Here is a 27,531-nt window from a genome sequence, read left to right on the forward strand (position 1 = left end):
TATGGACGGTGGCTGTGCATCTTTCGCTTGGTATTCAAAGGACAGTACTTCAAGGTGTGGGCCATGTCTCCAGAGCTGCTGCAGATCGGGCAGGTGTATCGTCGGAGAATGGACAAGTTACTCTTCCGGAGTCGTCTTTTAGCACGTGGCTGCCATACACTGACAAGGGTTCTCCGTTGTTCTTGCAGAATACGCAGTGCCGTGAGACGCCGTTGACCCTGTTGTGAAGAAAACATGCCGGTGGCCTTGGTGCGATATTGGTCATGATGGGGCAGGTGGCGCCCAGAAGGATTGCTTCGCATTTTAATCTTGGAACATGTCGTATTCGTCCAGCGCTATGATCTGTCCCATTGGTGTAAAAGTCGTACCACTCTATGGATCGGACATAGTCTAAATGGTATTCCGGTACTGTAGACAGGCACAGAACGTCTGGATTTAACTGCCACTCACCGCAACAGTCAGAGGACGACGAGCTTGAAAAGGAGGAATTGTGTTGAGACTGCGGGCCTCACTTGCCTTGAGGATACACTGTGTTGGGACATAGCCATAATGCTTTCCGCTAGGGCAGAGGTGAGTTGCTGATACATGTTTACAAGTAAACTGGCTGGCATTGACTGTTGGACAGAAGTTATAAGTAGCCGTGTGAAATCAGCATGTATTTATATGGTAGCTGTGCATTGTTCTCAGTAGGGGATAGCTTAAGAAAGTATAACTCATCAACTGTGGTGATGTTTAGTAATTGTTGGTCTGTGAGAATGTCTTCTCATCAGGAGGGCAGTCTGGATGGCTTCAGACGGATTACGCCCCATGTCATATGTTGATAGCAATCTTGTTACATGGAGATAGCCGGTAAATAAGCGGCATGCCGTTTGAATATGTGTCCATGAGAAGGGATTGCCCACTCCGTTAGCTTGTGTACGTGTGCACTCGATAAAGAATCCGAACCATGAATGTGGAATTTGAAGTTTTTCTTTTCAATATTATTCCATTAAAGTTGCCCAGAAATTGTATTTTTCTTGTACGTGTTAGGTGTTGAATTAATGAGGAATGCTAAAGCTACCGCCTCTGTGATTCTGTTTGAAGAAAGGTTTCTTTTGAAAAATGTTTTAAATGTCATTTATATTTCTTGTAGTTACAATAAAGAAAGTATTAGGCCTCATACCTTTTTTCTGTCCTGAGATAGTCTCGTAGCGCCATGTTGTCAAGTTCTCTTTACAACTTACTTTGCGAAGAGATGTGAGTAAAAATAGAATAAAGGAAAGAGAATCAAATGGGGTGTTTATAAAATAAATAAGGGAATTTTGTCGTAAATGGATATGAGTGTTGTGAAATTATGCATAAAATATTGTTCTGTACACACTTTTTAGACAACGAAGTAAAGATTGTGCAGTAATGAAGAAGAAAGAGTATAAGGTGTTAGAATTTTTTTTATATGTAACTGTTTGACGCAATACCTGTAGAGACGTTCAGGTTTGAATATGTCGGACTAGTTATATGCTGGATAGTAATTAAAGCTGGTATAACTGTTGAGTAAGTCTAAGAGTCAAGGAGTTTGTTGTTTTCATTCAATGCGTTTTATTTTCTCACGTGGTAACATCGAACAAGGAAGATGGTGATATGTTCTCTTTAGCACTCAAAGAAATAGCACAATATGTATGTTTAAGCTAGCACAAGTTATGGACGGTGGCTGTGCATCTTTCGCTTGGTATTCAAAGGACAGTACTTCAAGGTGTGGGCCATGTCTCCAGAGCTGCTGCAGATCGGGCAGGTGTATCGTCGGAGAATGGGACAAGTTACTCTTCCGGAGTCGTCTTTTAGCACGTGGCTGCCATACACTGACAAGGGTTCTCCGTTGTTCTTGCAGAATACGCAGTGCCGTGAGACGCGTTGACCCTGTTGTGAAGAAAACATGCGGTGGCCTTGGTGCGATATTGGTCATGATGGGGCAGGTGGCGCCCAGAAGGATTGCTTCGCATTTTAATCTGGAACATGTCGTATTCGTCCAGCGCATGATCTGTCCCATTGGTGTAAAAGTCGTACCACTCTATGGATCGGACATAGTCTAAATGGTAATTCCGGTACTGTAGACAGGCACAGAACGTCTGGATTTAACTGCCACTCACCGCAACAGTCAGAGGACGACGAGCTTGAAAAGGAGGAATTGTGTTGAGACTGCGGGCTCACTTGCCTTGAGGATACACTGTGTTGGGACATAGCCATAATGCTTTCCGCTAGGGCAGAGGTGAGTTGCTGATACATGTTTACAAGTAAACTGGCTGGCATTGACTGTTGGACAGAAGTTATAAGTAGCCGTGTGAAATCAGCATGTATTTATATGGTAGCTGTGCATTGTTCTCAGTAGGGGATAGCTTAAGAAAGTATAACTCATCAACTGTGGTGATGTTTAGTAATTGTTGGTCTGTGAGAATGTCTTCTCATCAGGAGGGCAGTCTGGATGGCTTCAGACGGATTACGCCCCCTGTCATATGTTGATAGCAATCTTGTTACATGGAGATAGCCGTAAATAAGCGGCATGCCGTTTGATATGTGTCTATGAGAAGGGATTGGCCACTCCGTTAGCTTGTGTACGTGTGCACTCGATAAAGAATCCGAACCATGAATGTGGAATTTGAAGTTTTTCTTTTCAATATTATTCCATTAAAGTTGCCCAGAAATTGTATTTTTCTTGTACGTGTTAGGTGTTGAATTAATGAGGAATGCTAAAGCTACCGCCTCTGTGATTCTGTTTGAAGAAAGGTTTCTTTTGAAAAAATGTTTAAATGTCATTTATATTTCTTGTAGATTACAATAAAGAAAGTATTAGGCCTTATACCTTTTTTCTGTCCCTGAGATAGTCTCGTAGCGCCATGTTGTCAAGTTCTCTTTACAACTTACTTTGCGAAGAGATGTGAGTAAAAATAGAATAAAGGAAAGAGAATCAAATGGGTGTTTATAAAATAAATAAGGGAATTTTGTCGTAAATGGATATGAGTGTTGTGAAATTATGCATAAAATATTGTTCTGTACACACTTTTTAGACAACGAAGTAAAGATTGTGCAGTAATGAAGAAGAAAGAGTATAAGGTGTTAGAATTTTTTTTATATGTAACTGTTTGACGCAATACCTGTAGAGACGTTCAGGCTTGAATATGTCGGACTAGTTATATGCTGGATAGTAATTAAAGCTGGTATTATTGTTGAGCAAGTCTAAGAGTCAAAGAGTTTGTTGTTTTCATTCAATGCGTTTTATTTTCTCACGTGGTAACATCGAACAAGGAAGAATGGTGATATGTTCTCTTTAGCACTCAAAGAAATAGCACAATATGTATGTTTAAGCTAGCACAAGTTATGGACGGTGGCTGTGCATCTTTCGCTTGGTATTCAAAGGACAGTACTTCAAGGTGTGGGCCATGTCTCCAGAGCTGCTGCAGATCGGGCAGGTGTATCGTCGGAGAATGGGACAAGTTACTCTTCCGGAGTCGTCTTTTAGCACGTGGCTGCCATACACTGACAAGGGTTCTCCGTTGTTCTTGCAGAATACGCAGTGCCGTGAGACGCCGTTGACCCTGTTGTGAAGAAAACATGCGGTGGCCTTGGTGCGATATTGGTCATGATGGGGCAGGTGGCGCCCAGAAGGATTGCTTCGCATTTTAATCTGGAACATGTCGTATTCGTCCAGCGCATGATCTGTCCCATTGGTGTAAAAGTCGTACCACTCTATGGATCGGACATAGTCTAAATGGTATTCCGGTACTGTAGACAGGCACAGAACGTCTGGATTTAACTGCCACTCACCGCAACAGTCAGAGGACGACGAGCTTGAAAAGGAGGAATTGTGTTGAGACTGCGGGCTCACTTGCCTTGAGGATACACTGTGTTGGGACATAGCCATAATGCTTTCCGCTAGGGCAGAGGTGAGTTGCTGATACATGTTTACAAGTAAACTGGCTGGCATTGACTGTTGGACAGAAGTTATAAGTAGCCGTGTGAAATCAGCATGTATTTATATGGTAGCTGTGCATTGTTCTCAGTAGGGGATAGCTTAAGAAAGTATAACTCATCAACTGTGGTGATGTTTTAGTAATTGTTGGTCTGTGAGAATGTCTTCTCATCAGGAGGGCAGTCTGGATGGCTTCAGACGGATTACGCCCCATGTCATATGTTGATAGCAATCTTGTTACATGGAGATAGCCGGTAAATAAGCGGCATGCCGTTTGATATGTGTCCATGAGAAGGGATTGCCCACTCCGTTAGCTTGTGTACGTGTGCACTCGATAAAGAATCCGAACCATGAATGTGGAATTTGAAGTTTTTCTTTTCAATATTATTCCATTAAAGTTGCCCAGAAATTGTATTTTTCTTGTACGTGTTAGGTGTTGAATTAATGAGGAATGCTAAAGCTACCGCCTCTGTGATTCTGTTTGAAGAAAGGTTTCTTTTGAAAAAATGTTTAAATGTCATTTATATTTCTTGTAGATTACAATAAAGAAAGTATTAGGCCTCATACCTTTTTTCTGTCCCTGAGATAGTCTCGTAGCGCCATGTTGTCAAGTTCTCTTTACAACTTACTTTGCGAAGAGATGTGAGTAAAAATAGAATAAAGGAAAGAGAATCAAATGGGTGTTTATAAAATAAATAAGGGAATTTTGTCGTAAATGGATATGAGTGTTGTGAAATTATGCATAAAATATTGTTCTGTACACACTTTTTAGACAACGAAGTAAAGATTGTGCAGTAATGAAGAAGAAAGAGTATAAGGTGTTAGAATTTTTTTTATATGTAACTGTTTGACGCAATACCTGTAGAGACGTTCAGGTTTGAATATGTCGGACTAGTTATATGCTGGATAGTAATGAAAGCTGGTATTATTGTTGAGCAAGTCTAAGAGTCAAAGAGTTTGTTGTTTTCATTCAATGCGTTTTATTTTCTCACGTGGTAACATCGAACAAGGAAGAATGGTGATATGTTCTCTTTAGCACTCAAAGAAATAGCACAATATATATGTTTAAGCTAGCACAAGTTATGGACGGTGGCTGTGCATCTTTCGCTTGGTATTCAAAGGACAGTACTTCAAGGTGTGGGCCATGTCTCCAGAGCTGCTGCAGATCGGGCAGGTGTATCGTCGGAGAATGGGACAAGTTACTCTTCCGGAGTCGTCTTTTAGCACGTGGCTGCCATACACTGACAAGGGTTCTCCGTTGTTCTTGCAGAATACGCAGTGCCGTGAGACGCCGTTGACCCTGTTGTGAAGAAAACATGCGGTGGCCTTGGTGCGATATTGGTCATGATGGGGCAGGTGGCGCCCAGAAGGATTGCTTCGCATTTTAATCTGGAACATGTCGTATTCGTCAAGCGCATGATCTGTCCCATTGGTGTAAAAGTCGTACCACTCTATGGATCGGACATAGTCTAAATGGTATTCCGGTACTGTAGACAGGCACAGAACGTCTGGATTTAACTGCCACTCACCGCAACAGTCAGAGGACGACGAGCTTGAAAAGGAGGAATTGTGTTGAGACTGCGGGCTCACTTGCCTTGAGGATACACTGTGTTGGGACATAGCCATAATGCTTTCCGCTAGGGCAGAGGTGAGTTGCTGATACATGTTTACAAGTAAACTGGCTGGCATTGACTGTTGGACAGAAGTTATGAGTATCCGTGTGAAATCAGCATGTATTTATAGGGTAGCTGTGCATTGTTCTCAGTAGGGGATAGCTTAAGAAAGTATAACTCATCAACTGTGGTGATGTTTAGTAATTGTTGGTCTGTGAGAGTGTCTTCTCATCAGGAGGGCAGTCTGGATGGCTTCAGACGGATTACGCCCCCTGTCATATGTTGATAGCAATCTTGTTACATGAAGATAGCCGGTAAATAAGCGGCATGCCGTTTGATATGTGTCTATGAGAAGGGATTGGCCACTCCGTTAGCTTGTGTACGTGTGCACTCGATAAAGAATCCGAACCATGAATGTGGAATTTGAAGTTTTTCTTTTCAATATTATTCCATTAAAGTTGCCCAGAAATTGTATTTTTCTTGTACGTGTTAGGTGTTGAATTAATGAGGAATGCCAAAGCTACCGTCTCTGTGATTCTGTTTGAAGAAAGGTTTCTTTTGAAAAAATGTTTAAATGTCATTTATATTTCTTGTAGATTACAATAAAGAAAGTATTAGGCCTCATACCTTTTTTCTGTCCCTGAGATAGTCTCGTAGCGCCATGTTGTCAAGTTCTCTTTACAACTTACTTTGCGAAGAGATGTGAGTAAAAATAGAATAAAGGAAAGAGAATCAAATGGGTGTTTATAAAATAAATAAGGGAATTTTGTCGTAAATGGATATGAGTGTTGTGAAATTATGCATAAAATATTGTTCTGTACACACTTTTTAGACAACGAAGTAAAGATTGTGCAGTAATGAAGAAGAAAGAGTATAAGGTGTTAGAATTTTTTTTATATGTAACTGTTTGACGCAATACCTGTAGAGACGTTCAGGTTTGAATATGTCGGACTAGTTATATGCTGGATAGTAATTAAAGCTGGTATTATTGTTGAGCAAGTCTAAGAGTCAAAGAGTTTGTTGTTTTCATTCAATGCGTTTTATTTTCTCACGTGGTAACATCGAACAAGGAAGAATGGTGATATGTTCTCTTTAGCACTCAAAGAAATAGCACAATATGTATGTTTAAGCTAGCACAAGTTATGGACGGTGGCTGTGCATCTTTCGCTTGGTATTCAAAGGACAGTACTTCAAGGTGTGGGCCATGTCTCCAGAGCTGCTGCAGATCGGGCAGGTGTATCGTCGGAGAATGGGACAAGTTACTCTTCCGGAGTCGTCTTTTAGCACGTGGCTGCCATACACTGACAAGGGTTCTCCGTTGTTCTTGCAGAATACGCAGTGCCGTGAGACGCCGTTGACCCTGTTGTGAAGAAAACATGCGGTGGCCTTGGTGCGATATTGGTCATGATGGGGCAGGTGGCGCCCAGAAGGATTGCTTCGCATTTTAATCTGGAACATGTCGTATTCGTCCAGCGCATGATCTGTCCCATTGGTGTAAAAGTCGTACCACTCTATGGATCGGACATAGTCTAAATGGTATTCCGGTACTGTAGACAGGCACAGAACGTCTGGATTTAACTGCCACTCACCGCAACAGTCAGAGGACGACGAGCTTGAAAAGGAGGAATTGTATTGAGACTGCGGGCTCACTTGCCTTGAGGATACACTGTGTTGGGACATAGCCATAATGCTTTCCGCTAGGGCAGAGGTGAGTTGCTGATACATGTTTACAAGTAAACTGGCTGGCATTGACTGTTGGACAGAAGTTATGAGTATCCGTGTGAAATCAGCATGTATTTATAGGGTAGCTGTGCATTGTTCTCAGTAGGGGATAGCTTAAGAAAGTATAACTCATCAACTGTGGTGATGTTTAGTAATTGTTGGTCTGTGAGAGTGTCTTCTCATCAGGAGGGCAGTCTGGATGGCTTCAGACGGATTACGCCCCCTGTCATATGTTGATAGCAATCTTGTTACATGAAGATAGCCGGTAAATAAGCGGCATGCCGTTTGATATGTGTCTATGAGAAGGGATTGGCCACTCCGTTAGCTTGTGTACGTGTGCACTCGATAAAGAATCCGAACCATGAATGTGGAATTTGAAGTTTTTCTTTTCAATATTATTCCATTAAAGTTGCCCAGAAATTGTATTTTTCTTGTACGTGTTAGGTGTTGAATTAATGAGGAATGCCAAAGCTACCGTCTCTGTGATTCTGTTTGAAGAAAGGTTTCTTTTGAAAAAATGTTTAAATGTCATTTATATTTCTTGTAGATTACAATAAAGAAAGTATTAGGCCTCATACCTTTTTTCTGTCCCTGAGATAGTCTCGTAGCGCCATGTTGTCAAGTTCTCTTTACCACTTACTTTGCGAAGAGATCTGAGTAAAAATAGAATAAAGGAAAGAGAATCAAATGGGTGTTTATAAAATAAATAAGGGAATTTTGTCGTAAATGGATATGAGTGTTGTGAAATTATGCATAAAATATTGTTCTGTACACACTTTTTAGACAACGAAGTAAAGATTGTGCAGTAATGAAGAAGAAAGAGTATAAGGTGTTAGAATTTTTTTTATATGTAACTGTTTGACGCAATACCTGTAGAGACGTTCAGGCTTGAATATGTCGGACTAGTTATATGCTGGATAGTAATTAAAGCTGGTATTATTGTTGAGCAAGTCTAAGAGTCAAAGAGTTTGTTGTTTTCATTCAATGCGTTTTATTTTCTCACGTGGTAACATCGAACAAGGAAGAATGGTGATATGTTCTCTTTAGCACTCAAAGAAATAGCACAATATGTATGTTTAAGCTAGCACAAGTTATGGACGGTGGCTGTGCATCTTTCGCTTGGTATTCAAAGGACAGTACTTCAAGGTGTGGGCCATGTCTCCAGAGCTGCTGCAGATCGGGCAGGTGTATCGTCGGAGAATGGGACAAGTTACTCTTCCGGAGTCGTCTTTTAGCACGTGGCTGCCATACACTGACAAGGGTTCTCCGTTGTTCTTGCAGAATACGCAGTGCCGTGAGACGCCGTTGACCCTGTTGTGAAGAAAACATGCGGTGGCCTTGGTGCGATATTGGTCATGATGGGGCAGGTGGCGCCCAGAAGGATTGCTTCGCATTTTAATCTGGAACATGTCGTATTCGTCCAGCGCATGATCTGTCCCATTGGTGTAAAAGTCGTACCACTCTATGGATCGGACATAGTCTAAATGGTATTCCGGTACTGTAGACAGGCACAGAACGTCTGGATTTAACTGCCACTCACCGCAACAGTCAGAGGACGACGAGCTTGAAAAGGAGGAATTGTGTTGAGACTGCGGGCTCACTTGCCTTGAGGATACACTGTGTTGGGACATAGCCATAATGCTTTCCGCTAGGGCAGAGGTGAGTTGCTGATACATGTTTACAAGTAAACTGGCTGGCATTGACTGTTGGACAGAAGTTATGAGTATCCGTGTGAAATCAGCATGTATTTATAGGGTAGCTGTGCATTGTTCTCAGTAGGGGATAGCTTAAGAAAGTATAACTCATCAACTGTGGTGATGTTTAGTAATTGTTGGTCTGTGAGAATGTCTTCTCATCAGGAGGGCAGTCTGGATGGCTTCAGACGGATTACGCCCCCTGTCATATGTTGATAGCAATCTTGTTACATGAAGATAGCCGGTAAATAAGCGGCATGCCGTTTGATATGTGTCTATGAGAAGAAATTGGCCACTCCGTTAGCTTGTGTACGTGTGCACTCGATAAAGAATCCGAACCATGAATGTGGAATTTGAAGTTTTTCTTTTCAATATTATTCCATTAAAGTTGCCCAGAAATTGTATTTTTCTTGTACGTGTTAGGTGTTGAATTAATGAGGAATGCTAAAGCTACCGCCTCTGTGATTCTGTTTGAAGAAAGGTTTCTTTTGAAAAAATGTTTAAATGTCATTTATATTTCTTGTAGATTACAATAAAGAAAGTATTAGGCCTTATACCTTTTTTCTGTCCCTGAGATAGTCTCGTAGCGCCATGTTGTCAAGTTCTCTTTACAACTTACTTTGCGAAGAGATGTGAGTAAAAATAGAATAAAGGAAAGAGAATCAAATGGGTGTTTATAAAATAAATAAGGGAATTTTGTCGTAAATGGATATGAGTGTTGTGAAATTATGCATAAAATATTGTTCTGTACACACTTTTTAGACAACGAAGTAAAGATTGTGCAGTAATGAAGAAGAAAGAGTATAAGGTGTTAGAATTTTTTTTATATGTAACTGTTTGACGCAATACCTGTAGAGACGTTCAGGTTTGAATATGTCGGACTAGTTATATGCTGGATAGTAATTAAAGCTGGTATTATTGTTAAGCAAGTCTAAGAGTCAAGGAGTTTGTTGTTTTCATTCAATGCGTTTTATTTTCTCACGTGGTAACATCGAACAAGGAAGAATGGTGATATGTTCTCTTTAGCACTCAAAGAAATAGCACAATATGTATGTTTAAGCTAGCACAAGTTATGGACGGTGGCTGTGCATCTTTCGCTTGGTATTCAAAGGACAGTACTTCAAGGTGTGGGCCATGTCTCCAGAGCTGCTGCAGATCGGGCAGGTGTATCGTCGGAGAATGGGACAAGTTACTCTTCCGGAGTCGTCTTTTAGCACGTGGCTGCCATACACTGACAAGGGTTCTCCGTTGTTCTTGCAGAATACGCAGTGCCGTGAGACGCCGTTGACCCTGTTGTGAAGAAAACATGCGGTGGCCTTGGTGCGATATTGGTCATGATGGGGCAGGTGGCGCCCAGAAGGATTGCTTCGCATTTTAATCTGGAACATGTCGTATTCGTCCAGCGCATGATCTGTCCCATTGGTGTAAAAGTCGTACCACTCTATGGATCGGACATAGTCTAAATGGTATTCCGGTACTGTAGACAGGCACAGAACGTCTGGATTTAACTGCCACTCACCGCAACAGTCAGAGGACGACGAGCTTGAAAAGGAGGAATTGTATTGAGACTGCGGGCTCACTTGCCTTGAGGATACACTGTGTTGGGACATAGCCATAATGCTTTCCGCTAGGGCAGAGGTGAGTTGCTGATACATGTTTACAAGTAAACTGGCTGGCATTGACTGTTGGACAGAAGTTATGAGTATCCGTGTGAAATCAGCATGTATTTATAGGGTAGCTGTGCATTGTTCTCAGTAGGGGATAGCTTAAGAAAGTATAACTCATCAACTGTGGTGATGTTTAGTAATTGTTGGTCTGTGAGAATGTCTTCTCATCAGGAGGGCAGTCTGGATGGCTTCAGACGGATTACGCCCCCTGTCATATGTTGATAGCAATCTTGTTACATGAAGATAGCCGGTAAATAAGCGGCATGCCGTTTGATATGTGTCTATGAGAAGAAATTGGCCACTCCGTTAGCTTGTGTACGTGTGCACTCGATAAAGAATCCGAACCATGAATGTGGAATTTGAAGTTTTTCTTTTCAATATTATTCCATTAAAGTTGCCCAGAAATTGTATTTTTCTTGTACGTGTTAGGTGTTGAATTAATGAGGAATGCCAAAGCTACCGTCTCTGTGATTCTGTTTGAAGAAAGGTTTCTTTTGAAAAAATGTTTAAATGTCATTTATATTTCTTGTAGATTACAATAAAGAAAATATTAGGCCTCATACCTTTTTTCTGTCCCTGAGATAGTCTCGTAGCGCCATGTTGTCAAGTTCTCTTTACAACTTACTTTGCGAAGAGATGTGAGTAAAAATAGAATAAAGGAAAGAGAATCAAATGGGTGTTTATAAAATAAATAAGGGAATTTTGTCGTAAATGGATATGAGTGTTGTGAAATTATGCATAAAATATTGTTCTGTACACACTTTTTAGACAACGAAGTAAAGATTGTGCAGTAATGAAGAAGAAAGAGTATAAGGTGTTAGAATTTTTTTTATATGTAACTGTTTGACGCAATACCTGTAGAGACGTTCAGGCTTGAATATGTCGGACTAGTTATATGCTGGATAGTAATTAAAGCTGGTATTATTGTTGAGCAAGTCTAAGAGTCAAAGAGTTTGTTGTTTTCATTCAATGCGTTTTATTTTCTCACGTGGTAACATCGAACAAGGAAGAATGGTGATATGTTCTCTTTAGCACTCAAAGAAATAGCACAATATGTATGTTTAAGCTAGCACAAGTTATGGACGGTGGCTGTGCATCTTTCGCTTGGTATTCAAAGGACAGTACTTCAAGGTGTGGGCCATGTCTCCAGAGCTGCTGCAGATCGGGCAGGTGTATCGTCGGAGAATGGGACAAGTTACTCTTCCGGAGTCGTCTTTTAGCACGTGGCTGCCATACACTGACAAGGGTTCTCCGTTGTTCTTGCAGAATACGCAGTGCCGTGAGACGCCGTTGACCCTGTTGTGAAGAAAACATGCGGTGGCCTTGGTGCGATATTGGTCATGATGGGGCAGGTGGCGCCCAGAAGGATTGCTTCGCATTTTAATCTGGAACATGTCGTATTCGTCCAGCGCATGATCTGTCCCATTGGTGTAAAAGTCGTACCACTCTATGGATCGGACATAGTCTAAATGGTATTCCGGTACTGTAGACAGGCACAGAACGTCTGGATTTAACTGCCACTCACCGCAACAGTCAGAGGACGACGAGCTTGAAAAGGAGGAATTGTATTGAGACTGCGGGCTCACTTGCCTTGAGGATACACTGTGTTGGGACATAGCCATAATGCTTTCCGCTAGGGCAGAGGTGAGTTGCTGATACATGTTTACAAGTAAACTGGCTGGCATTGACTGTTGGACAGAAGTTATAAGTAGCCGTGTGAAATCAGCATGTATTTATATGGTAGCTGTGCATTGTTCTCAGTAGGGGATAGCTTAAGAAAGTATAACTCATCAACTGTGGTGATGTTTAGTAATTGTTGGTCTGTGAGAATGTCTTCTTATCAGGAGGGCAGTCTGGATGGCTTCAGACGGATTACGCCCCCTGTCATATGTTGATAGCAATCTTGTTACATGGAGATAGCCGGTAAATAAGCGGCATGCCGTTTGATATGTGTCTATGAGAAGGGATTGGCCACTCCGTTAGCTTGTGTACGTGTGCACTCGATAAAGAATCCGAACCATGAATGTGGAATTTGAAGTTTTTCTTTTCAATATTATTCCATTAAAGTTGCCCAGAAATTGTATTTTTCTTGTACGTGTTAGGTGTTGAATTAATGAGGAATGCTAAAGCTACCGCCTCTGTGATTCTGTTTGAAGAAAGGTTTCTTTTGAAAAAATGTTTAAATGTCATTTATATTTCTTGTAGATTACAATAAAGAAAGTATTAGGCCTTATACCTTTTTTCTGTCCCTGAGATAGTCTCGTAGCGCCATGTTGTCAAGTTCTCTTTACAACTTACTTTGCGAAGAGATGTGAGTAAAAATAGAATAAAGGAAAGAGAATCAAATGGGTGTTTATAAAATAAATAAGGGAATTTTGTCGTAAATGGATATGAGTGTTGTGAAATTATGCATAAAATATTGTTCTGTACACACTTTTTAGACAACGAAGTAAAGATTGTGCAGTAATGAAGAAGAAAGAGTATAAGGTGTTAGAATTTTTTTTATATGTAACTGTTTGACGCAATACCTGTAGAGACGTTCAGGTTTGAATATGTCGGACTAGTTATATGCTGGATAGTAATTAAAGCTGGTATTATTGTTGAGCAAGTCTAAGAGTCAAGGAGTTTGTTGTTTTCATTCAATGCGTTTTATTTTCTCACGTGGTAACATCGAACAAGGAAGAATGGTGATATGTTCTCTTTAGCACTCAAAGAAATAGCACAATATGTATGTTTAAGCTAGCACAAGTTATGGACGGTGGCTGTGCATCTTTCGCTTGGTATTCAAAGGACAGTACTTCAAGGTGTGGGCCATGTCTCCAGAGCTGCTGCAGATCGGGCAGGTGTATCGTCGGAGAATGGGACAAGTTACTCTTCCGGAGTCGTCTTTTAGCACGTGGCTGCCATACACTGACAAGGGTTCTCCGTTGTTCTTGCAGAATACGCAGTGCCGTGAGACGCCGTTGACCCTGTTGTGAAGAAAACATGCGGTGGCCTTGGTGCGATATTGGTCATGATGGGGCAGGTGGCGCCCAGAAGGATTGCTTCGCATTTTAATCTGGAACATGTCGTATTCGTCCAGCGCATGATCTGTCCCATTGGTGTAAAAGTCGTACCACTCTATGGATCGGACATAGTCTAAATGGTATTCCGGTACTGTAGACAGGCACAGAACGTCTGGATTTAACTGCCACTCACCGCAACAGTCAGAGGACGACGAGCTTGAAAAGGAGGAATTGTATTGAGACTGCGGGCTCACTTGCCTTGAGGATACACTGTGTTGGGACATAGCCATAATGCTTTCCGCTAGGGCAGAGGTGAGTTGCTGATACATGTTTACAAGTAAACTGGCTGGCATTGACTGTTGGACAGAAGTTATGAGTATCCGTGTGAAATCAGCATGTATTTATAGGGTAGCTGTGCATTGTTCTCAGTAGGGGATAGCTTAAGAAAGTATAACTCATCAACTGTGGTGATGTTTAGTAATTGTTGGTCTGTGAGAGTGTCTTCTCATCAGGAGGGCAGTCTGGATGGCTTCAGACGGATTACGCCCCCTGTCATATGTTGATAGCAATCTTGTTACATGAAGATAGCCGGTAAATAAGCGGCATGCCGTTTGATATGTGTCTATGAGAAGGGATTGGCCACTCCGTTAGCTTGTGTACGTGTGCACTCGATAAAGAATCCGAACCATGAATGTGGAATTTGAAGTTTTTCTTTTCAATATTATTCCATTAAAGTTGCCCAGAAATTGTATTTTTCTTGTACGTGTTAGGTGTTGAATTAATGAGGAATGCCAAAGCTACCGTCTCTGTGATTCTGTTTGAAGAAAGGTTTCTTTTGAAAAAATGTTTAAATGTCATTTATATTTCTTGTAGATTACAATAAAGAAAGTATTAGGCCTCATACCTTTTTTCTGTCCCTGAGATAGTCTCGTAGCGCCATGTTGTCAAGTTCTCTTTACCACTTACTTTGCGAAGAGATCTGAGTAAAAATAGAATAAAGGAAAGAGAATCAAATGGGTGTTTATAAAATAAATAAGGGAATTTTGTCGTAAATGGATATGAGTGTTGTGAAATTATGCATAAAATATTGTTCTGTACACACTTTTTAGACAACGAAGTAAAGATTGTGCAGTAATGAAGAAGAAAGAGTATAAGGTGTTAGAATTTTTTTTATATGTAACTGTTTGACGCAATACCTGTAGAGACGTTCAGGCTTGAATATGTCGGACTAGTTGTATGCTGGATAGTAATTAAAGCTGGTATTATTGTTGAGCAAGTCTAAGAGTCAAAGAGTTTGTTGTTTTCATTCAATGCGTTTTATTTTCTCACGTGGTAACATCGAACAAGGAAGAATGGTGATATGTTCTCTTTAGCACTCAAAGAAATAGCACAATATGTATGTTTAAGCTAGCACAAGTTATGGACGGTGGCTGTGCATCTTTCGCTTGGTATTCAAAGGACAGTACTTCAAGGTGTGGGCCATGTCTCCAGAGCTGCTGCAGATCGGGCAGGTGTATCGTCGGAGAATGGGACAAGTTACTCTTCCGGAGTCGTCTTTTAGCACGTGGCTGCCATACACTGACAAGGGTTCTCCGTTGTTCTTGCAGAATACGCAGTGCCGTGAGACGCCGTTGACCCTGTTGTGAAGAAAACATGCGGTGGCCTTGGTGCGATATTGGTCATGATGGGGCAGGTGGCGCCCAGAAGGATTGCTTCGCATTTTAATCTGGAACATGTCGTATTCGTCCAGCGCATGATCTGTCCCATTGGTGTAAAAGTCGTACCACTCTATGGATCGGACATAGTCTAAATGGTATTCCGGTACTGTAGACAGGCACAGAACGTCTGGATTTAACTGCCACTCACCGCAACAGTCAGAGGACGACGAGCTTGAAAAGGAGGAATTGTGTTGAGACTGCGGGCTCACTTGCCTTGAGGATACACTGTGTTGGGACATAGCCATAATGCTTTCCGCTAGGGCAGAGGTGAGTTGCTGATACATGTTTACAAGTAAACTGGCTGGCATTGACTGTTGGACAGAAGTTATGAGTATCCGTGTGAAATCAGCATGTATTTATAGGGTAGCTGTGCATTGTTCTCAGTAGGGGATAGCTTAAGAAAGTATAACTCATCAACTGTGGTGATGTTTAGTAATTGTTGGTCTGTGAGAATGTCTTCTCATCAGGAGGGCAGTCTGGATGGCTTCAGACGGATTACGCCCCCTGTCATATGTTGATAGCAATCTTGTTACATGAAGATAGCCGGTAAATAAGCGGCATGCCGTTTGATATGTGTCTATGAGAAGAAATTGGCCACTCCGTTAGCTTGTGTACGTGTGCACTCGATAAAGAATCCGAACCATGAATGTGGAATTTGAAGTTTTTCTTTTCAATATTATTCCATTAAAGTTGCCCAGAAATTGTATTTTTCTTGTACGTGTTAGGTGTTGAATTAATGAGGAATGCCAAAGCTACCGTCTCTGTGATTCTGTTTGAAGAAAGGTTTCTTTTGAAAAAATGTTTAAATGTCATTTATATTTCTTGTAGATTACAATAAAGAAAATATTAGGCCTCATACCTTTTTTCTGTCCCTGAGATAGTCTCGTAGCGCCATGTTGTCAAGTTCTCTTTACAACTTACTTTGCGAAGAGATGTGAGTAAAAATAGAATAAAGGAAAGAGAATCAAATGGGTGTTTATAAAATAAATAAGGGAATTTTGTCGTAAATGGATATGAGTGTTGTGAAATTATGCATAAAATATTGTTCTGTACACACTTTTTAGACAACGAAGTAAAGATTGTGCAGTAATGAAGAAGAAAGAGTATAAGGTGTTAGAATTTTTTTTATATGTAACTGTTTGACGCAATACCTGTAGAGACGTTCAGGTTTGAATATGTCGGACTAGTTATATGCTGGATAGTAATTAAAGCTGGTATTATTGTTGAGCAAGTCTAAGAGTCAAAGAGTTTGTTGTTTTCATTCAATGCGTTTTATTTTCTCACGTGGTAACATCGAACAAGGAAGAATGGTGATATGTTCTCTTTAGCACTCAAAGAAATAGCACAATATGTATGTTTAAGCTAGCACAAGTTATGGACGGTGGCTGTGCATCTTTCGCTTGGTATTCAAAGGACAGTACTTCAAGGTGTGGGCCATGTCTCCAGAGCTGCTGCAGATCGGGCAGGTGTATCGTCGGAGAATGGGACAAGTTACTCTTCCGGAGTCGTCTTTTAGCACGTGGCTGCCATACACTGACAAGGGTTCTCCGTTGTTCTTGCAGAATACGCAGTGCCGTGAGACGCCGTTGACCCTGTTGTGAAGAAAACATGCGGTGGCCTTGGTGCGATATTGGTCATGATGGAGCAGGTGGCGCCCAGAAGGATTGCTTCGCATTTTAATCTGGAACATGTCGTATTCGTCCAGCGCATGATCTGTCCCATTGGTGTAAAAGTCGTACCACTCTATGGATCGGACATAGTCTAAATGGTATTCCGGTACTGTAGACAGGCACAGAACGTCTGGATTTAACTGCCACTCACCGCAACAGTCAGAGGACGACGAGCTTGAAAAGGAGGAATTGTATTGAGACTGCGGGCTCACTTGCCTTGAGGATACACTGTGTTGGGACATAGCCATAATGCTTTCCGCTAGGGCAGAGGTGAGTTGCTGATACATGTTTACAAGTAAACTGGCTGGCATTGACTGTTGGACAGAAGTTATGAGTATCCGTGTGAAATCAGCATGTATTTATAGGGTAGCTGTGCATTGTTCTCAGTAGGGGATAGCTTAAGAAAGTATAACTCATCAACTGTGGTGATGTTTAGTAATTGTTGGTCTGTGAGAGTGTCTTCTCATCAGGAGGGCAGTCTGGATGGCTTCAGACGGATTACGCCCCCTGTCATATGTTGATAGCAATCTTGTTACATGAAGATAGCCGGTAAATAAGCGGCATGCCGTTTGATATGTGTCTATGAGAAGGGATTGGCCACTCCGTTAGCTTGTGTACGTGTGCACTCGATAAAGAATCCGAACCATGAATGTGGAATTTGAAGTTTTTCTTTTCAATATTATTCCATTAAAGTTGCCCAGAAATTGTATTTTTCTTGTACGTGTTAGGTGTTGAATTAATGAGGAATGCCAAAGCTACCGTCTCTGTGATTCTGTTTGAAGAAAGGTTTCTTTTGAAAAAATGTTTAAATGTCATTTATATTTCTTGTAGATTACAATAAAGAAAGTATTGGGCCTTATACCTTTTTTCTGTCCCTGAGATAGTCTCGTAGCGCCATGTTGTCAAGTTCTCTTTACAACTTACTTTGCGAAGAGATGTGAGTAAAAATAGAATAAAGGAAAGAGAATCAAATGGGTGTTTATAAAATAAATAAGGGAATTTTGTCGTAAATGGATATGAGTGTTGTGAAATTATGCATAAAATATTGTTCTGTGCACACTTTTTAGACAACGAAGTAAAGATTGTGCAGTAATGAAGAAGAAAGAGTATAAGGTGTTAGAATTTTTTTTATATGTAACTGTTTGACGCAATACCTGTAGAGACGTTCAGGTTTGAATATGTCGGACTAGTTATATGCTGGATAGTAATTAAAGCTGGTATTATTGTTGAGCAAGTCTAAGAGTGAAAGAGTTTGTTGTTTTCATTCAATGCGTTTTATTTTCTCACGTGGTAACATCGAACAAGGAAGAATGGTGATATGTTCTCTTTAGCACTCAAAGAAATAGCACAATATGTATGTTTAAGCTAGCACAAGTTATGGACGGTGGCTGTGCATCTTTCGCTTGGTATTCAAAGGACAGTACTTCAAGGTGTGGGCCATGTCTCCAGAGCTGCTGCAGATCGGGCAGGTGTATCGTCGGAGAATGGGACAAGTTACTCTTCCGGAGTCGTCTTTTAGCACGTGGCTGCCATACACTGACAAGGGTTCTCCGTTGTTCTTGCAGAATACGCAGTGCCGTGAGACGCCGTTGACCCTGTTGTGAAGAAAACATGCGGTGGCCTTGGAGCGATATTGGTCATGATGGGGCAGGTGGCGCCCAGAAGGATTGCTTCGCATTTTAATCTGGAACATGTCGTATTCGTCCAGCGCATGATCTGTCCCATTGGTGTAAAAGTCGTACCACTCTATGGATCGGACATAGTCTAAATGGTATTCCGGTACTGTAGACAGGCACAGAACGTCTGGATTTAACTGCCACTCACCGCAACAGTCAGAGGACGACGAGCTTGTAAAGGAGGAATTGTGTTGAGACTGCGGGCTCACTTGCCTTGAGGATACACTGTGTTGGGACATAGCCATAATGCTTTCCGCTAGGGCAGAGGTGAGTTGCTGATACATGTTTACAAGTAAACTGGCTGGCATTGACTGTTGGACAGAAGTTATGAGTATCCGTGTGAAATCAGCATGCATTTATAGGGTAGCTGTGCATTGTTCTCAGTAGGGGATAGCTTAAGAAAGTATAACTCATCAACTGTGGTGATGTTTAGTAATTGTTGGTCTGTGAGAGTGTCTTCTCATCAGGAGGGCAGTCTGGATGGCTTCAGACGGATTACGCCCCCTGTCATATGTTGATAGCAATCTTGTTACATGAAGATAGCCGGTAAATAAGCGGCATGCCGTTTGATATGTGTCTATGAGAAGGGATTGGCCACTCCGTTAGCTTGTGTACGTGTGCACTCGATAAAGAATCCGAACCATGAATGTGGAATTTGAAGTTTTTCTTTTCAATATTATTCCATTAAAGTTGCCCAGAAATTGTATTTTTCTTGTACGTGTTAGGTGTTGAATTAATGAGGAATGCCAAAGCTACCGTCTCTGTGATTCTGTTTGAAGAAAGGTTTCTTTTGAAAAAATGTTTGAATGTCATTTATATTTCTTGTAGATTACAATAAAGAAAGTATTAGGCCTCATACCTTTTTTCTGTCCCTGAGATAGTCTCGTAGCGCCATGTTGTCAAGTTCTCTTTACAACTTACTTTGCGAAGAGATCTGAGTAAAAATAAAATAAAGGAAAGAGAATCAAATGGGTGTTTATAAAATAAATAAGGGAATTTTGTCGTAAATGGATATGAGTGTTGTGAAATTATGCATAAAATATTGTTCTGTACACACTTTTTAGACAACGAAGTAAAGATTGTGCAGTAATGAAGAAGAAAGAGTATAAGGTGTTAGAATTTTTTTTATATGTAACTGTTTGACGCAATACCTGTAGAGACGTTCAGGCTTGAATATGTCGGACTAGTTATATGCTGCATAGTAATTAAAGCTGGTATTATTGTTGAGCAAGTCTAAGAGTCAAAGAGTTTGTTGTTTTCATTCAATGCGTTTTATTTTCTCACGTGGTAACATCGAACAAGGAAGAATGGTGATATGTTCTCTTTAGCACTCAAAGAAATAGCACAATATGTATGTTTAAGCTAGCACAAGTTATGGACGGTGGCTGTGCATCTTTCGCTTGGTATTCAAAGGACAGTACTTCAAGGTGTGGGCCATGTCTCCAGAGCTGCTGCAGATCGGGCAGGTGTATCGTCGGAGAATGGGACAAGTTACTCTTCCGGAGTCGTCTTTTAGCACGTGGCTGCCATACACTGACAAGGGTTCTCCGTTGTTCTTGCAGAATACGCAGTGCCGTGAGACGCCGTTGACCCTGTTGTGAAGAAAACATGCGGTGGCCTTGGTGCGATATTGGTCATGATGGGGCAGGTGGCGCCCAGAAGGATTGCTTCGCATTTTAATCTGGAACATGTCGTATTCGTCCAGCGCATGATCTGTCCCATTGGTGTAAAAGTCGTACCACTCTATGGATCGGACATAGTCTAAATGGTATTCCGGTACTGTAGACAGGCACAGAACGTCTGGATTTAACTGCCACTCACCGCAACAGTCAGAGGACGACGAGCTTGAAAAGGAGGAATTGTGTTGAGACTGCGGGCTCACTTGCCTTGAGGATACACTGTGTTGGGACATAGCCATAATGCTTTCCGCTAGGGCAGAGGTGAGTTGCTGATACATGTTTACAAGTAAACTGGCTGGCATTGACTGTTGGACAGAAGTTATGAGTATCCGTGTGAAATCAGCATGTATTTATAGGGTAGCTGTGCATTGTTCTCAGTAGGGGATAGCTTAAGAAAGTATAACTCATCAACTGTGGTGATGTTTAGTAATTGTTGGTCTGTGAGAATGTCTTCTCATCAGGAGGGCAATCTGGATGGCTTCAGACGGATTACGCCCCCTGTCATATGTTGATAGCAATCTTGTTACATGAAGATAGCCGGTAAATAAGCGGCATGCCGTTTGATATGTGTCTATGAGAAGGGATTGGCCACTCCGTTAGCTTGTGTACGTGTGCACTCGATAAAGAATCCGAACCATGAATGTGGAATTTGAAGTTTTTCTTTTCAATATTATTCCATTAAAGTTGCCCAGAAATTGTATTTTTCTTGTACGTGTTAGGTGTTGAATTAATGAGGAATGCTAAAGCTACCGCCTCTGTGATTCTGTTTGAAGAAAGGTTTCTTTTGAAAAATGTTTAAATGTCATTTATATTTCTTGTAGATTACAATAAAGAAAGTATTAGGCCTCATACCTTTTTTCTGTCCCTGAGATAGTCTCGTAGCGCCATGTTGTCAAGTTCTCTTTACAACTTACTTTGCGAAGAGATGTGAGTAAAAATAGAATAAAGGAAAGAGAATCAAATGGGTGTTTATAAAATAAATAAGGGAATTTTGTCAGTAGGGGATAGCTTAAGAAAGTATAACTCATTAACTGTGGTGATGTTTAGTAATTGTTGGTCTGTGAGAATGTCTTCTCATCAGGAGCGCAGTCTGGATGGCTTCAGACGGATTACGCCCCCTGTCATATGTCGATAAAGAATCCGAACCATGAATGTGGAATTTGAAGTTTTTCTTTTCAATATTATTCCATTAAAGTTGCCCAGAAATTGTATTTTTCTTGTACGTGTTAGGTGTTGAATTAATGAGGAATGCCAAAGCTACCGCCTCTGTGATTCTGTTTGAAGAAAGGTTTCTTTTGAAAAAATGTTTAAATGTCATTTATATTTCTTGTAGATTACAATAAAGAAAGTATTAGGCCTCATACCTTTTTTCTGTCCCTGAGATAGTCTCGTAGCGCCATGTTGTCAAGTTCTCTTTACAACTTACTTTGCGAAGAGATGTGAGTAAAAATAGAATAAAGGAAAGAGAATCAAATGCGTGTTTATAAAATAAATAAGGGAATTTTGTCGTAAATGGATATGAGTGTTGTGAAATTATGCATAAAATATTGTTCTGTACACACTTTTTAGACAACGAAGTAAAGATTGTGCAGTAATGAAGTAGAAAGAGTATAAGGTGTTAGAATTTTTTTTATATGTAACTGTTTGACGCAATACCTGTAGAGACGTTCAGGTTTGAATATGTCGGACTAGTTATATGCTGGATAGTAATGAAAGCTGGTATTATTGTTGAGCAAGTCTAAGAATCAAAGAGTTTGTTGTTTTCATTCAATGCGTTTTATTTTCTCACGTGGTAACATCGAACAAGGAAGAATGGTGATATGTTCTCTTTAGCACTCAAAGAAATAGCACAATATGTATGTTTAAGCTAGCACAAGTTATGGACGGTGGCTGTGCATCTTTCGCTTGGTATTCAAAGGACAGTACTTCAAGGTGTGGGCCATGTCTCCAGAGCTGCTGCAGATCGGGCAGGTGTATCGTCGGAGAATGGGACAAGTTACTCTTCCGGAGTCGTCTTTTAGCGCGTGGCTGCCATACACTGACAAGGGTTCTCCGTTGTTCTTGCAGAATACGCAGTGCCGTGAGACGCCGTTGACCCTGTTGTGAAGAAAACATGCGGTGGCCTTGGTGCGATATTGGTCATGATGGGGCAGGTGGCGCCCAGAAGGATTGCTTCGCATTTTAATCTGGAACATGTCGTATTCGTCCAGCGCATGATCTGTCCCATTGGTGTAAAAGTCGTACCACTCTATGGATCGGACATAGTCTAAATGGTATTCCGGTACTGTAGACAGGCACAGAACGTCTGGATTTAACTGCCACTCACCGCAACAGTCAGAGGACGACGAGCTTGAAAAGGAGGAATTGTGTTGAGACTGCGGGCTCACTTGCCTTGAGGATACACTGTGTTGGGACAAAGCCATAATGCTTTCCGCTAGGGCAGAGGTGAGTTGCTGATACATGTTTACAAGTAAACTGGCTGGCATTGACTGTTGGACAGAAGTTATAAGTAGCCGTGTGAAATCAGCATGTATTTATATGGTAGCTGTGCATTGTTCTCAGTAGGGGATAGCTTAAGAAAGTATAACTCATTAACTGTGGTGATGTTTAGTAATTGTTGGTCTGTGAGAATGTCTTCTCATCAGGAGCGCAGTCTGGATGGCTTCAGACGGATTACGCCCCCTGTCATATGTTGATAGCAATCTTGTTACATGGAGATAGCCGGTAAATAAGCGGCATGCCGTTTGATATGTGTCTATGAGAAGGGATTGGCCACTCCGTTAGCTTGTGTACGTGTGCACTCGATAAAGAATCCGAACCATGAATGTGGAATTTGAAGTTTTTCTTTTCAATATTATTCCATTAAAGTTGCCCAGAAATTGTATTTTTCTTGTACGTGTTAGGTGTTGAATTAATGAGGAATGCTAAAGCTACCGCCTCTGTGATTCTGTTTGAAGAAAGGTTTCTTTTGAAAAATGTTTAAATGTCATTTATATTTCTTGTAGATTACAATAAAGAAAGTATTAGGCCTCATACCTTTTTTCTGTCCCTGAGATAGTCTCGTAGCGCCATGTTGTCAAGTTCTCTTTACAACTTACTTTGCGAAGAGATGTGAGTAAAAATAGAATAAAGGAAAGAGAATCAAATGGGTGTTTATAAAATAAATAAGGGAATTTTGTCGTAAATGGATATGAGTGTTGTGAAATTATGCATAAAATATTGTTCTGTACACACTTTTTAGACAACGAAGTAAAGATTGTGCAGTAATGAAGAAGAAAGAGTATAAGGTGTTAGAATTTTTTTTATATGTAACTGTTTGACGCAATACCTGTAGAGACGTTCAGGTTTGAATATGTCGGACTAGTTATATGCTGGATAGTAATGAAAGCTGGTATTATTGTTGAGCAAGTCTAAGAATCAAAGAGTTTGTTGTTTTCATTCAATGCGTTTTATTTTCTCACGTGGTAACATCGAACAAGGAAGAATGGTGATATGTTCTCTTTAGCACTCAAAGAAATAGCACAATATGTATGTTTAAGCTAGCACAAGTTATGGACGGTGGCTGTGCATCTTTCGCTTGGTATTCAAAGGACAGTACTTCAAGGTGTGGGCCATGTCTCCAGAGCTGCTGCAGATCGGGCAGGTGTATCGTCGGAGAATGGGACAAGTTACTCTTCCGGAGTCGTCTTTTAGCGCGTGGCTGCCATACACTGACAAGGGTTCTCCGTTGTTCTTGCAGAATACGCAGTGCCGTGAGACGCCGTTGACCCTGTTGTGAAGAAAACATGCGGTGGCCTTGGTGCGATATTGGTCATGATGGGGCAGGTGGCGCCCAGAAGGATTGCTTCGCATTTTAATCTGGAACATGTCGTATTCGTCCAGCGCATGATCTGTCCCATTGGTGTAAAAGTCGTACCACTCTATGGATCGGACATAGTCTAAATGGTATTCCGGTACTGTAGACAGGCACAGAACGTCTGGATTTAACTGCCACTCACCGCAACAGTCAGAGGACGACGAGCTTGAAAAGGAGGAATTGTGTTGAGACTGCGGGCTCACTTGCCTTGAGGATACACTGTGTTGGGACAAAGCCATAATGCTTTCCGCTAGGGCAGAGGTGAGTTGCTGATACATGTTTACAAGTAAACTGGCTGGCATTGACTGTTGGACAGAAGTTATAAGTAGCCGTGTGAAATCAGCATGTATTTATATGGTAGCTGTGCATTGTTCTCAGTAGGGGATAGCTTAAGAAAGTATAACTCATTAACTGTGGTGATGTTTAGTAATTGTTGGTCTGTGAGAATGTCTTCTCATCAGGAGCGCAGTCTGGATGGCTTCAGACGGATTACGCCCCCTGTCATATGTTGATAGCAATCTTGTTACATGGAGATAGCCGGTAAATAAGCGGCATGCCGTTTGATATGTGTCTATGAGAAGGGATTGGCCACTCCGTTAGCTTGTGTACGTGTGCACTCGATAAAGAATCCGAACCATGAATGTGGAATTTGAAGTTTTTCTTTTCAATATTATTCCATTAAAGTTGCCCAGAAATTGTATTTTTCTTGTACGTGTTAGGTGTTGAATTAATGAGGAATGCTAAAGCTACCGCCTCTGTGATTCTGTTTGAAGAAAGGTTTCTTTTGAAAAATGTTTAAATGTCATTTATATTTCTTGTAGATTACAATAAAGAAAGTATTAGGCCTCATACCTTTTTTCTGTCCCTGAGATAGTCTCGTAGCGCCATGTTGTCAAGTTCTCTTTACAACTTACTTTGCGAAGAGATGTGAGTAAAAATAGAATAAAGGAAAGAGAATCAAATGGGTGTTTATAAAATAAATAAGGGAATTTTGTCGTAAATGGATATGAGTGTTGTGAAATTATGCATAAAATATTGTTCTGTACACACTTTTTAGACAACGAAGTAAAGATTGTGCAGTAATGAAGAAGAAAGAGTATAAGGTGTTAGAATTTTTTTTATATGTAACTGTTTGACGCAATACCTGTAGAGACGTTCAGGTTTGAATATGTCGGACTAGTTATATGCTGGATAGTAATGAAAGCTGGTATTATTGTTGAGCAAGTCTAAGAATCAAAGAGTTTGTTGTTTTCATTCAATGCGTTTTATTTTCTCACGTGGTAACATCGAACAAGGAAGAATGGTGATATGTTCTCTTTAGCACTCAAAGAAATAGCACAATATGTATGTTTAAGCTAGCACAAGTTATGGACGGTGGCTGTGCATCTTTCGCTTGGTATTCAAAGGACAGTACTTCAAGGTGTGGGCCATGTCTCCAGAGCTGCTGCAGATCGGGCAGGTGTATCGTCGGAGAATGGGACAAGTTACTCTTCCGGAGTCGTCTTTTAGCGCGTGGCTGCCATACACTGACAAGGGTTCTCCGTTGTTCTTGCAGAATACGCAGTGCCGTGAGACGCCGTTGACCCTGTTGTGAAGAAAACATGCGGTGGCCTTGGTGCGATATTGGTCATGATGGGGCAGGTGGCGCCCAGAAGGATTGCTTCGCATTTTAATCTGGAACATGTCGTATTCGTCCAGCGCATGATCTGTCCCATTGGTGTAAAAGTCGTACCACTCTATGGATCGGACATAGTCTAAATGGTATTCCGGTACTGTAGACAGGCACAGAACGTCTGGATTTAACTGCCACTCACCGCAACAGTCAGAGGACGACGAGCTTGAAAAGGAGGAATTGTGTTGAGACTGCGGGCTCACTTGCCTTGAGGATACACTGTGTTGGGACAAAGCCATAATGCTTTCCGCTAGGGCAGAGGTGAGTTGCTGATACATGTTTACAAGTAAACTGGCTGGCATTGACTGTTGGACAGAAGTTATAAGTAGCCGTGTGAAATCAGCATGTATTTATATGGTAGCTGTGCATTGTTCTCAGTAGGGGATAGCTTAAGAAAGTATAACTCATTAACTGTGGTGATGTTTAGTAATTGTTGGTCTGTGAGAATGTCTTCTCATCAGGAGCGCAGTCTGGATGGCTTCAGACGGATTACGCCCCCTGTCATATGTTGATAGCAATCTTGTTACATGGAGATAGCCGGTAAATAAGCGGCATGCCGTTTGATATGTGTCTATGAGAAGGGATTGGCCACTCCGTTAGCTTGTGTACGTGTGCACTCGATAAAGAATCCGAACCATGAATGTGGAATTTGAAGTTTTTCTTTTCAATATTATTCCATTAAAGTTGCCCAGAAATTGTATTTTTCTTGTACGTGTCAGGTGTTGAATTAATGAGGAATGCCAAAGCTACCGTCTCTGTGATTCTGTTTGAAGAAAGGTTTCTTTTGAAAAAATGTTTAAATGTCATTTATATTTCTTGTAGATTACAATAAAGAAAGTATTAGGCCTCATACCTTTTTTCTGTCCCTGAGATAGTCTCGTAGCGCCATGTTGTCAAGTTCTCTTTACAACTTACTTTGCGAAGAGATGTGAGTAAAAATAGAATAAAGGAAAGAGAATCAAATGGGTGTTTATAAAATAAATAAGGGAATTTTGTCGTAAATGGATATGAGTGTTGTGAAATTATGCATAAAATATTGTTCTGTACACACTTTTTAGACAACGAAGTAAAGATTGTGCAGTAATGAAGAAGAAAGAGTATAAGGTGTTAGAATTTTTTTTATATGTAACTGTTTGACGCAATACCTGTAGAGACGTTCAGGTTTGAATATGTCGGACTAGTTATATGCTGGATAGTAATTAAAGCTGGTATTATTGTTGAGCAAGTCTAAGAGTCAAAGAGTTTGTTGTTTTCATTCAATGCGTTTTATTTTCTCACGTGGTAACATCGAACAAGGAAGAATGGTGATATGTTCTCTTTAGCACCCAAAGAAATAGCACAATATGTATGTTTAAGCTAGCACAAGTTATGGACGGTGGCTGTGCATCTTTCGCTTGGTATTCAAAGGACAGTACTTCAAGGTGTGGGCCATGTCTCCAGAGCTGCTGCAGATCGGGCAGGTGTATCGTCGGAGAATGGGACAAGTTACTCTTCCGGAGTCGTCTTTTAGCACGTGGCTGCCATACACTGACAAGGGTTCTCCGTTGTTCTTGCAGAATACGCAGTGCCGTGAGACGCCGTTGACCCTGTTGTGAAGAAAACATGCGGTGGCCTTGGTG

Source organism: Liolophura sinensis, chromosome 11 (assembly GCF_032854445.1).
Source record: "Liolophura sinensis isolate JHLJ2023 chromosome 11, CUHK_Ljap_v2, whole genome shotgun sequence".
NCBI classification, from domain to species: Eukaryota; Metazoa; Mollusca; class Polyplacophora; order Chitonida; family Chitonidae; genus Liolophura; species Liolophura sinensis.